Here is a 13,279-nt window from a genome sequence, read left to right as displayed (position 1 = left end):
AGGGAGACAGAGGGAGGTAGACAGAGGGAGGTAGACAGAGGGAAGGAGACAGAGGGTGACAGACAGAGGGGGACAGAGAGAGGGAGGGAGACAGACAGAGGGAGGAGGGCGACAGAGGGAGGGATGCAGAAGGAGGGAGACAGAGGGAGGAAGACAGAGGAAGGGCGAGAGAGAGGGAGACAGTCAGAGTGAGGGTGACAGAGGGTGAGAGAGAGCGAGAGAGAGAGAGAGAGAGAGAGAGAGAGAGAGAGCGAGAGAGAGAGGTGTGTGTGTTTGCTGGATCTGGTGGCTCAGTGGACGAAGGCATCCACCGAAGGGACCTGTGTTCAACCTCATGGTCACAGTTTTTTTTTTGCTCTAGACCAGCTCCCTTCCCCACTGACCCCGCCCCACCAGTGAGGCCCTCGCCCACAAACCACACTTTAAATTTGGCCCCAAAGAGAAAGTTTGTGAGTACCCATGATCTAGACCAACTACCCTATGGGTATTAGACACTTTGGCATTAAAATCACCGGCAAGACATAAATGCAATTGGCACATTGGAAAAATCATTATTGGAAAAATGAATCCAAAATAATGACAGAGCCCCCTTAAGAAGGACCACCTAAAAGTTACTTTGCTGTATTGTTATGATCTCCGTATGACAACCATGTAAAAAGTTAACCCATATAGTTAAAAGTCCAGGCGCTCGCCCTGAGCAAGAAAGAACAGCTGGAACACTAAAACACATGAAACCTTCAAACACTATGGGGTTTATGTCCCAAGGTTCCTGCAATAGCATTATATTGTATGTCTTAATAAACAAATGTCAATCTGGGAGCGCCATCTGCGTATGTATGCCTGCAACATTCCAGCTCAATATGCAAAGGGGCAACAATTATCTGTGGTCGGACCAGCTGTCAAGGACTGTCAAGGACTTTCCCAATTGGGGCCAGTTCACAGTTGTCACTAAACTTTCAGGCGTAATGACAGTCCCTGCTTGAATTCTTGACTGCTGTCACTCATTTTGATAACAACTTGAGGTCCTCCCCCAGACAGTTGGGTGTCGTCCTATGAGAGGTTACCAGCTCTGGAAGAATGCCAGAGTTCCTGATTCCTACACTATTTGTCAAATGATGATATCCCGCCAAAGTTGCTAAGTTCACTTACGTTCATACGATCTGATAGTGGTCTTAAGTGCGTTTCCAAGATGTCAATAAAGTTGGCACATAGTTCCTTCACTGTTAAATCTCTGCCATTTATCAGACCCGGGCCCTACCCAGGAAGCAAATATTTAGATTTACTAGTCACCCGAGGGGCCTGGTTGGTCGTTCACTTCCGTTTCACACCTGGTTTTGGAGACAAAATAGGACTGGTGCTGACAGTGATTGCAGGGGCTAACTGAGTACTTGGACCATCTTTTGTAGCTGTAGCCTCAGACATAATAGTTATATGAAAGTCCAAAGGCGCATCCCTGCTATCCTTCCCAGCGGGGCCCACCAATAAACTACAAATTGAGGCTGGCGGCACATAAAATCCCTGACTCATTTCACCAAACCTGCTCCCATGCCCCAGAGATTGTCTTTGCTCAGTTCAAGGTATTTCAGTAGATACCATCCCTATAGCTTTCTCCAACATCTTATCAATATTTGTGGGTTTATAGGGGAGCACCATATTCCCAAGCGCTTTACATATACCCATAGCTCTTTGAAAAAAATATAGAAACGTGCTTGCCTAGTGTTGGTGAGTGATGAAAGAAACATTGCAGCAGGCAGGAATTCGGGGAATGGCGATAGCCCAGCCACTTCATGGGGCAAGGCAGGCTGGGATCTGAAGTCCCTTCTCCAGCCCAAACAGCAGCAGTAATGGTGACCCGCACCATAGGCTGAGTCCAATCGCTTTATAGCGATGCAGGCAGGAATGTGGGAAATGGCTGAAGCCCAGCCTCTCCTTCAATCAAGGCAGGCTGGGATCTGAGATCTCTTCTCCAGCCCAAGCAGTGTAACTAATATGTCATGATCAGATGATTAGTCAATGCAAACAAAACTGCAACTGTATACGTATGTTGATAATATTAAACCTAGTTTTAAACATTCGATCCTGCAACTCAGCTGGTTCATTGTCAGAGTGCCATTAGTTGCATGTTGTGGAAAAGGCGTGCTGTGTGGTAAGGTGGGTGAAGTGTCTCATGAGTGCAGTCAATGACACCCACCACATGAGGAAAGTGGTCAAAAGCATAGAATTTCTTTGCCACTCTTTGCCTTTCTGCAAGTACTGTAGCTTGGCAATAAACTGGCACACGCTCCCGTTGATGCATCTAAGTACCTGAAGCAAGTATTAAAACTGATTTGCCTGTGAGATGCCAATTATTTCAGAGGTGATCCCCTGGAAAGAACCTAAATTTGAGTGTAGCCAGTATTTGGACATAAGTAGGAATAGACTGGGAAAGGGCTGTGGTTGAATCAAATTCCTGCTTCTAGTCTCCAACCATGTCAAGGAACACATCGAGCGTGAAGTGGTATCTGGCAAATACATCTTTCCGGAACATCTCAAGATGTTTATTTTTTTCCCAGTAAACCCTCCCTCTCCTCAAATACTGGACCCTCAAAACAAGAGACAACCCACCAAATACATTCTTACTGATACAGTGAAAGCAGCAAAGGTTTGTTTGGCCTGTTAGTTCATTTCTTATGTGGTCAGCCCATGGACTGGGAGCGTGTGGCTGGTGTTGTTGCTGGGGACCTGCCAACCACATTCCTACCTGCAGGCTTCTAAATAAGCAATGCAAAAACAAATGGTTTTTAAGCATTCTTAGAGTGCGCTTTAAAAAGATATATATTTCTGCATTGTTTGTTTAAAACAAAATGACCAGTACAAAGTCCGTCACCCCTGGATCAACTTGGCTGTGACTGGTTGTTGTTGAAATATGGTTCAGATAGGATGGGTGGTGGAGTCCATACTAATCACTTCCTTCATTACCAGGGGTGTTACTATAGTTGTCAGCCTAGTTATATAATTTGATAGCATTTATTTTGAAGAGGAAAAAATGAAGAAAATGTAAAATTCAACAAGATTTCATTTTACGGAAAAAACTGTTCTTAAACAAAATTTGGTTTTCTATAAAATTCAAGAGGATTTGCTTTGAAAATTATAATAAAATATTGGGTGATACAATTTTTTACAAAGTATTCCTTACAAAGTTTCAGTACTAAGGAACTTCAAAAAGGGCAAAAAAAATAACCTTTTTTTATTAAATATGTTTGTTTACCCATTTGTTGGTTACATTATTTTCTTTATTACTGTGATTCAGTAGCAGTGGTTGGTCATGGGTGGTGCTGGATTCACTCCAAGGCTGATCTGGAGTTCATTTCCTACTTTTTGGGTCTATTTTGGTAGGAGTAACTTTTGGAGTGCATTTTATGAAGAGTGCCGTTCTTACTCTTTTGGGTAAATCTTTGTTCCTCCCTCAGCCCATCCTCACCCCTCCCTAAACACCTCCCCGTTTATAGTAAGCAGTGCTTAATTTGATCCGGTGGGGAGCACCAGCACTTATTTTGGATAACTAGCACTTAGTTTTCTGCATCAGACGTTTACCAAGTGCAAGAGAAGGAAAAACACACCAAATGGAAAAACGGAGGAAGCGAAAGATGGAAAAATCGTGAAACAGGGTGAAAGCAGGAACCTTCAGGAGTGAGATAAAGGGGCAGGGAGTATCTGCAGTGGATTAGAGGCCTGAGGTGGATTTAGGACTAGGCAGCATTGGTATTCTGTACGTACACATTTAGTGCACTGGCTACATGTTTCACGCAGAGCTTTGGGCACCGGCACTCCTTCATTTACAAATTAATCACTGTAATTATTTCCCATTTTTCAGACACTCACAAATTCACAACAAAAACATATGTGTACATGTGCGGAAATCTCTTAAATTACGGAGGAGATATCCGCAAAGAAAAGATAAGAGAGGTGGAGACAGAAACCTGCGCGGGAAGGTTTCTATGTAGCATTTTGTAGAACATCATACTTTGGATGGAATGGTGCACCAGGAAGGTATTTATATTTTTTTGTCCAATAAGATCCAAGATGAAGTATCTTTATAGAAACCAGTACAATCCTTTATTTTCTCTCTTGAAACATATAGTTACACATGAAAAAAACATCCAGCCAACGCGTTTCGATCAGGAAAAATAACTTTTCTGAACTTCTTCAGGGTTTATTAATATCTTGGTATCAGTAATAGAATTGTACTTCGGTGATATTCCAATACGGATATGATCCATGAGGAATGTGCTCCCGTCAAGTCTGACAATAATAATATCATCGCCCTCCGCAGGATTCCGAATGTGTTATGTGAGTTTGCAGAACATGAATGCTACTACCTCAGCACCAATAAACGTACTACAAAATGTAGTTTGTGAATAGGCCTCTCTGTGTTGGACTGCCTTTTGCAGTAAAGGAACTATCGGTTTCAGTTCTACTGCATACTTCTGCACCAATGTGATCTTCTAATCTAGTGACCACAAATATGCATTTCAGATGTAAAATCATCATCCTTGAAGGGATTTTCCGTATGAAAAAGTAAGAAAGTTATTTTAAAGCACATTATATCAGCGGTTAATTACTTTAAGATCACTTGTTAGAAACCGCAGCAGAAGCACAGAATTGAGTGAAGGAAATAGAAGACTGTGGAAACAGGTGGCCAGCACTTAAGGCCTTTAATTGCAAAACTTGAATAGGAAAGGAAGGGGGTGACTGTGCATTTAAAGGTCAAATAGATTCACACAAAAATGTGCACTTGTGTGTTTCCCTCTGTTTGGACAAGAAATTAGAAACAGAAGGAACCCGTTTCAAAAGAATTTCAGGGCGGCTGCGTGACGTGGGCTTGCTGGTTTTCTTATTAGAAGATCCCGCTTCTCAAAGGCGCGGGATGGCTTGGCAAAAGAGAGTTCTGGAAGTGTGCAACCTGATATAACATCCAGTTAACACTGAGGCAGCTGAGAATCATTCACTCAATGCGCTTCAGCTGCGACTTCTAAGCCGGCTGTAATTATAACTTAAAGGAGTGCATTAAAAGTCTATCAAACCACTCATTGTAATGATTTCTGCAGAGTGTTCCCACAAACACGCAGCTGGAGGCTGTCAGACACCCCCTAATAGGCAGCACTATATGTACAATTACCGCGTTAATTTATGGGCTAAAATGATGGACTCAGACCAGAACCCAGGAGTCCGCCGTTCCCGCCAAGCGCACAAAATCACACTTGGAAGGAAGAGCTATTTTAAGTAATAGCCGGTATTAAGTTCACTAGGGTCCTCGCAGCATGACAGATAGCTAGGCTTGAGAGGACAGGATTTAAAGCCAACATGCGTGTGATTTGTGCATTGATAATCGAGAGTAATTTCAGCGGGGATGCGTGCGTGTTACGTCAGGAAACACACACCGTCGTGAAACGTAAACGTTGTCATTTCCAAGAATGCCGTTGGCAGGGAGGAGCAGGGATTAAAACGAAGAGACATACATGCCATCCAAAAGCATTTAATTCATTTTAATGGTTAGTGATAAATACATTTCGGTATGTAGTGGAGTCGAGATATTAGTGTTACGCAAACACAAAACATAACGTATAAAAAGAAGATTAAAAAAAGCGTTTTATTGATTTTCAACGCATGGTAAACAGTGCCAGAGGAGCGGCATTTTTACACATCTCCAACAACATCTCAGCACCAATAGAGCTGTCAAATGCTCTTTCTAATTTTACAAATGTTTTTATTTATTTTGCATTTTTAGCTGATGTGCTTCAAGAGCACGAAGACACACCCGCAATACATAAATAAATATAAGATAACATTTAGATCAAGGCAGTAGTGTAGCAAGTGTGTCCATCGACCTAATGCCAACAAGCTAAATTAGCACGTGTCCATCCCCACGTTTCAGAAGTAACATTTGTGTGCAGTGAGCCCCTCACACTTTTGGGCCCCCGAGTTGCATCGTAGACACACACTACAATTGATAGGTACTGCAGGTGCTGCACCATATTTACAACAATATGGTGCAGCCTTGCGTTTTCCTCGGCGCTGGCGCTACACTTAGCAGCACCAACACAGGCACCCTGGTAAAATAGTGCAAGGGTGTCAGCAAGCAGGGGAAAGGTTCTATATGTGCAGGAAGGTCCCCTTTCCTGTACATAAACCATCTTGAAATTCCATTTTGTCACTTCTGTGTTTGCTGCTTAATGCAGCACACATGGAAGTCACAAAATGCATTTTTTTTCAAAGATTGTTATTGTGCAGGAAGGAGGACCTTCCTGTACATAAATAATAAATGGCTTTTTGTTTTTTCCATGTGCAAAAGGCAGCACACATCCAAAAAGCAAAAACGAGGAGGAAATATACCAACCTAAGACCAGGTTTTCCATGGTCTTAATTTTGGCACTGCCTACCATTTACGCTGACCTTGTAAATAAGGGACAGCCTCAAAATCAATGGAAGTTGAGGTGGAACACCCAATGCAACACCTACTGCCCACCCCTTTCACACTAAGTAAAGCGTAAAAGGCGGCCTTATTTACAAGGCAGCATTAAGCCACGTTAAGAGGCTTAATGCTGCCTTTTAAATAAGTTGAAGCCCCTATCGCCATGGAAACCTCACAAAAAGTGACGTTCCTGCAGCAACAGGAACTTGTACATATGCCCCAAATTTAATAAAAACATCAAGCAAGCGCATGCCTTACAGAGGAGCTCAAAGCTCAGGGACATATTTCAAAATAAACACAGAGTAAAAAATTCCTAGATATGCCTGCCATCGCAGGAATAAATACTGACGACACCACTTGTGAAGTTCCCGATCCTTCCTGAGCAAGAGGGAGTCCCGAGTTATAGGAGCCAGAGCCCCAAAACGGGCCACATCCCCTCCCAAAACCCAACAAAACAATGACAGTCAAAAAACTGCTTTGGGAAGAAGGTCATGTTGATTACAGAAAAAGACACTCAAAAACATGACAACTTAACATTCTTATCTTTTTTTAAATTACAAGCACATTTTTTTCAGCATGATCACGAAATACCCATTTACACTTAAAATGAACAAGGAATGGGGCGTGGCTTGCGCGCCGTCATGAGAAGGCAGATGGCGCTTGAGCTCCGGGACAACAGCGGCTGTCGGGACGATTTTGGGATCCCTATTGACAGTGTTTTTGTGTCCTGAACTAGGCATATTGGATCGGAATGGGCCGTGAGCGCATTGAAGTGCGCTATCATCTCTGAAGCAGGCAGGAAATTGCTTTTTCATCGTTTGAAGGCTCCGCTCTTTGCATTTAGCGAGCGGTCGCCATTTTGTTTTTGTGGTGGCGTCGTTTGAGTTTTCTGTTTCAGGCACCCTTTCTCTGTGTACTATTAGGCGATGTGGCAGTTTACCGGAATTCACGTTTCCAACTACTATGAGGTGACATTTATTTTTCCTTCACTACTGCTGACCTCAAGGATGTTTCTATGAATGCAGGCATTTTTGTGAGTCTTTTCACTTGAGGTGGCTTCATGACTGACTTCTTTGGTCTCCCTTTGTTGTTTCGCTACGCTATTTTGACCTGATTTAATGTCTCCACTGCTTAACCTGGTTTAGAGGTTGCTTGACATTTGGTCAGTCTTGTGTTCCTACGCTTTTTGGAACCTAACATGGTGTTTTTTTTTCCTCACTTGCTTTTGACCGCCATTTTGCGCTCTAATGCCATGACCATGGTTCTTGCCTATTGGCCACACAGGCTCTAATATCAGTCAGTCCTTGTGAGTTCTCTTTTTTTATACATTTCCTCATGATTCTTATATTTTTGTGAGCCTTAACCTGCCTTTTTGTTATTTTTTGGCCATCTTCTCATCTATATGTTTCTACAAATTGTGCATTTGGGCTTTTCTTGTGGTGTTCACTTATGGCTGAAACCATGGGTCCTCCTTCCACTACCAAGGACTCTAAAGGTGCTCTGAAGAGGTCTAAGCAAGTCTCTCCTACCCCAGAGTCATCTCAGAAAGATTCTGCTACCACCTTGGACACTATTCTTTCTCGGCTCAATTCTGTACATGATATCGTACAGTCTACCAAGACTAATACGGGCTTACTGCAAGTTGAGGTGGCAGCTCTCAGGAATGATTTCAAAGCTTTGGCTATTCGTGTCACCACTGCTGAGTCTCGTATTAGTAATGTGGAAGATACTACGAACCAACAGTCTAAATCTCTTCAGCAAATGGAACGTTCTATGGTGGCCCTTCGGAGAGACCTTACTGAGCAGGAAGACCGTAATCGTAGGAGCAATCTGTGTATTTTTGGTCTACCTGAAAATGCAGAAAAGTCCGCCTCTTCGATGCTTGACTTTCTATTTCAGTGGCTTCCCTCTACCTTGCAAATTTCTTTTCAGAAAGACTTTGAACTTGAAAGAGCTCATAGAGTGCCTACTTTTCGACCCAAATCCTCAACACATCCGAGGACGGTCATTTTTAAACCGCTACGTCACCAACACTCGGAGCAAATATTGGCCCACAGGAGGAAGGTCAACGCAGTTATTTGGGAAGGTCACCGGATTACTATCTCACAAGATTTTGCTAGAGACACTGTTATTCGACAGAAAGGTTTTCTCACTCTGCGGAAAAGACTTATTGACATGAAGATTCCCTTTTCCTTTGCGGGCCCTTCGAAATTTCGTATCACCTTTAAGAGTTGTTTTCATATTTTTGATGAACCTTCTGAGCTTTCCACTTTCCTAGACAATCAGTCTGAATCTGAAATGGATTCCTCCCCGGCTCCTGGTCCTTCTGTTCCTTGAGCTTTGTTGTGGTTCTTTTCTTATATTTGTACTTCCCTCTGCTTAACTTGTGTTTTTGCTATTCATATAATTATGAACTCTTTTGGCTCGTTCCAGTTTTTATGAGGTTCTCTTCTATTTACTGTGCTGTTCGTTAGCTGTCAAGTTTCCGGCATTTCCTATGTTTCTTCTGTTTTCTTTCATGCCTTTTCTTCTTTTATGTGGCCTCTGTCTGTACTTGATCTTTTTTCTGTTTATTACTTTGACTTTGCTTATATTCTATTATTTATTTCTCTCCCTCCTTTTGTGGTGTTCTCTATCTCGTTTTATTCCTACTACCTTTATCATATATATATTGTTCACTTGATGCACTCCCTTTGTTTTTATATTTGATATATTTCATATGTTGGTGATCTTTACCTGCTTTCAGACCTGTTGCTTTTTCTTTTCCTTTTTCTGTATTTATCTTCCTCATATAGTTACTATTATTTATCTGTTTTATGGTCAAGGTATTTGTATTGTTTATTCTTGGTACGCATATCTGATTGTTCTTTTCAGTCGAAATCTTATGTATTTCTGTGTTTTGTTTATTCTTCTTTATGTTGTTTCTTTAGTTTTTCAACATCTCTTCAGTATTTATTTCTATTTTTTTATTATTATGTTTTATCAATTTGCAGGTTACATGTATGCTCTATCTAAATGCCTTATTGTATTTTTCTCTTTTGATATACTTCTATTTATTATTATTTCTGGTTTGTATTATCTTCATGTTGTTTGTTATATTACAATATTTATGGACAATTAATTAATTTTTCCATTTATGAATAGTTGATTATCACTTTTCTGTTTCGTGAAATTATAGTTCTTGTTTGCTTTAGCTCATCTTTAGTCAGGATGTTTTTCCTTTTTCTTTCAATATTTATGATGTACTCTTTATGACCAGCTAATCTGCGTGATTAATTTACAGCTTTTTTCATACTATTCATATTGCAGTATTTACTGTATATTACTCACCTTGTTTAGATTCTATGTATATAGTTCATGCTTTTTTCTTCCCCTTTGATGAATTCTGTATACTGTTAGCTTCTGGCTCATATTTATTCATGATGTTTTTTATTATAATATTTATTTAATATATAGATTATATCTATAGGTTATATGTTTACTCTTTACTATTAACTTTCTGGTTGTTCTTTTGATCGACTTATATTTATTATTCTTGCTTATTCACATATATTCATGATGTCTGTATCTTAGTAGATATTATGCCTCTGTATTCCCATGTTTTTTTCTTATATAGTCTAGTGGTTTCTTAAGTTTCTTGCATTCTTACTGGCTCTAAAGTTTTCACAATATTGCCTCTTCTACTGCCTTCTGTGCCTATTATCTACTTTTTTGTCTGCTATGGGGTTGTTTATTTTATTATTGTCAGCTCCCCAACAGCCTCCTTTGCTTGTCCCATCCATGTTCCCCCTGGTATGGATTTAGTCCTCTACAGACCTCCCCTGGTGGGTCTTTTTCTTTTGCTCTTTCTCTTCTTTTTTCTTGCTATTCCTTCTCTTTTTCTTTCTCTTTTTCTTTTTGTCTTCTCTTTTTTACCCTCTTTTCCTTTTTCCTTCTTGGATCCTCGAGTAGTGCTTTGTTGTGTTGGTAGCTGTTGGTCTTTTGTGGGTGCTATGTTTGATGTTGTGCTCCCTCTATCTTGTTTACTTTTGTTCGGATTTTCTTACTGTGATATACTGTGTCTGGTTTAAATGTAGTCTCCCTTAATGTTAAGGGTTTAAATCATCCGGTTAAGAGCGCTAAAGTTCTTGATTATTGTAAATCTCTCTCTTCGGACATAGTACTCTTACAGGAAACGAGAATTTCTCATAAGGAGGCGTTGTTTTTACGGAAAGAGTGGGTTCTTGATATGCTGTGTTTGGATGATCTTGGCAAGAAGAATGGGGTCATAACACTTATTTATAAAAAGTCTGGACTATCTGTAAATTCAGCTGAACACGATGTTGAGGGACGTTGGTTGTTATCTAGATTGTCTAATGGTACTGCTGATCTTTATGTTCTGAACATTTATGCTCGAAATAATGATGATCCTTCTTTTTGGCAAAAGATTATTAAATTATTAGCTCTTACACCTCATAATGGTAATTTGATCGTTGGTGGTAATATTAACTTACCACTGGATCCAGTTTTAGATAGAAATTCAGCTTTTTCTTTCCGCCCTCCTAGAGCTCATAAACAACTATTAAATATGTGCTCTTCAGCAAATCTTCAAGATATTTGGCATCTTCATAATCCTACGGGCAGTGATTTTCCTTCTTTTCTTCTCCTCATTCTAGCTTTTCTCGCATTGATTATCTCTTAGTCCACTCGTCTTTAGTACAACATTTCTCTTTTCCGCACATTCATCCTATTCTTATCTCAGACCATGCAGCTGTTTCTTTCTCTCTCTTAAATCTAGCTACAAAAAGAAAACCTTCCTCATGGAGACTTAATACGGAAATTCTCCATGACGAGGTTCAAGTTCAAACTATACATGATGAGATTGAACGCTTCTTTTCTGATAATGAGGGCTCAGTTAGTTCTCCGGTGGTTTTGTGAGACGCTTTCAAGTGTACTCTCCGGGGACACATTATTAAAGTTATGGCAAAAAGAAATGCTGACATCAAAAAATAACTCGCTGATTTAGCAGATAATATTAAACAACAGGAGCTCCTCTTTCGGCGCACTAAAGATAAACAATTGGTGCAATCCATTAAAACCTTGAGATATTCCTACAACACTATCATCACCAAAAGAGCTCATATTGGGGTGCAGGCCCAGAAATCCCAACGGCTACTTTTGAAAAATCGTGCTGGTAAAATTCTAGCAGCGACTTTGAAATTTCAGGAGTCTAATTTTAAATCTTCTCAGATCTCTTCTATTACTGATGGATCTGGTATTAAAACATTTCAGACTAAAGAGATTCTTGAGGTGTTTCGATATTTTTATAGTTCTCTTTATACTCCCACTAATCAATCGTCGCTTGAAGACTGCCAATACTTTTTAAAAACTATTCTTCTTCAATCACAGGCAGATGGGGAGAAATTGGGTAGCCCGATTACAGCAGATGAAATTATGCTTGCAATCAAGTCAACTCGGTCTGGTAAGGCCCCTGGGCCAGACGGATTTCCCATTATGTTTTATAAGACCTTTCTCCCTTCTATGGTTCCTCGCCTTAAATCTGTTTTGGACGTGTTTATTCAAGAGAGCGCGGTTTCGGGTACTGCGGCGGATGCTACTATTGTAGTTATTCCAAAAGAAGGCAAGGATGCCTCGGATCCTAAAAACTTTTGCCCTATTTCCCTTCTTCATATGGAGGCTAAAATATTTGCTAAGATTCTTGCTAAAAGGTTGGAATCTCATATTCCTTCTTTGGTTCATTCATCTCAGACCGGGTTTGTGAAGGGAAGACTTGCTAGAGATAATATTCATACCTTTTGCCATATTCTAGGTACAGCTAAAAGGTCTACGTTTCCAGCCGCTGCTCTACCTTTGGACTCACATTTCAGTTAAAGTGGCTCATCTTACCCCTACTATTTCTAGTAATGTTTGAAAAGCTCTGGACACATATATGGATTTGGCTTCAAAGGGATTGGTAGATCAGTATCCTTTTGTGTCTTCTAACTGATTGTTGTTTCTTAGTTGTGTGGTGTGTTTTTTGTAGTATTGCAGAGGATCCTTCCCTTGCTTCTCTCCCTTCTTTTCTCCACGTCCACCCCTTTCCTTGCCCCTCTTCTCCTTCTTTTCTATTTATTTTTGTTCTTATAAGTCTCTTATATTTCCCTGATTTATTACTTTTTAATTGATTGTATCACGTTGAAGTGTACTTAACTATTGCATATACTTCTTAAAATTTCATAAACTTATTGAACAAAAAAAAATGAACACAGAATAGCAAATTGTTACAATCGGTCAACTTCATGCTGAATTCATTGATATTATCCAGTTCGTCACAGTGAAGAGTCCACAGACACAACATTGATGTAAAAAATATTAATGTTAAAACCACCCTTCAACGAATTGCCAGCAACAGAACCATCAAATGCGTAAAAGCAGATAAGGGTGGCGCTATCGTCATCCTCAACACCAGCATGTATGATGCCAAGATCAAGGAACACATCACAGACCCAACTACCTAAATTTTATTACAAAATAACCCAGCCGACCAATACAAAATCGAACTTATGGAACTCGTGACCAAAGCACATGAAGATGGCTCCATCGATGATCGAACCAAAAAATATCTCATCGTTGAGCATCCCAAAAGTCTGACTATAACCATGCTACCGAAAATCCATAAAGACCCAAAGGACCCTCCGTTTCGACCCATTGTGTCCACGAGAGGATCACTCCATGAACCGATTGGCAAGTTCCTTGATCGCTACTTACAACCGATCGTAACTGGTCTCGACAGTTACATCAAAGATACTACCAACTTCCTCAAAAAACTGGCAGACATAAACATTGACC

The sequence above is a fragment of the Lissotriton vulgaris genome, chromosome 8, assembly GCF_964263255.1.
Source record: "Lissotriton vulgaris chromosome 8, aLisVul1.2, whole genome shotgun sequence".
Taxonomy (NCBI): Eukaryota; Metazoa; Chordata; class Amphibia; order Caudata; family Salamandridae; genus Lissotriton; species Lissotriton vulgaris.
The sequence above is the reverse complement of the archived record's forward strand: the minus strand, read 5'-3'. Positions refer to the sequence as shown.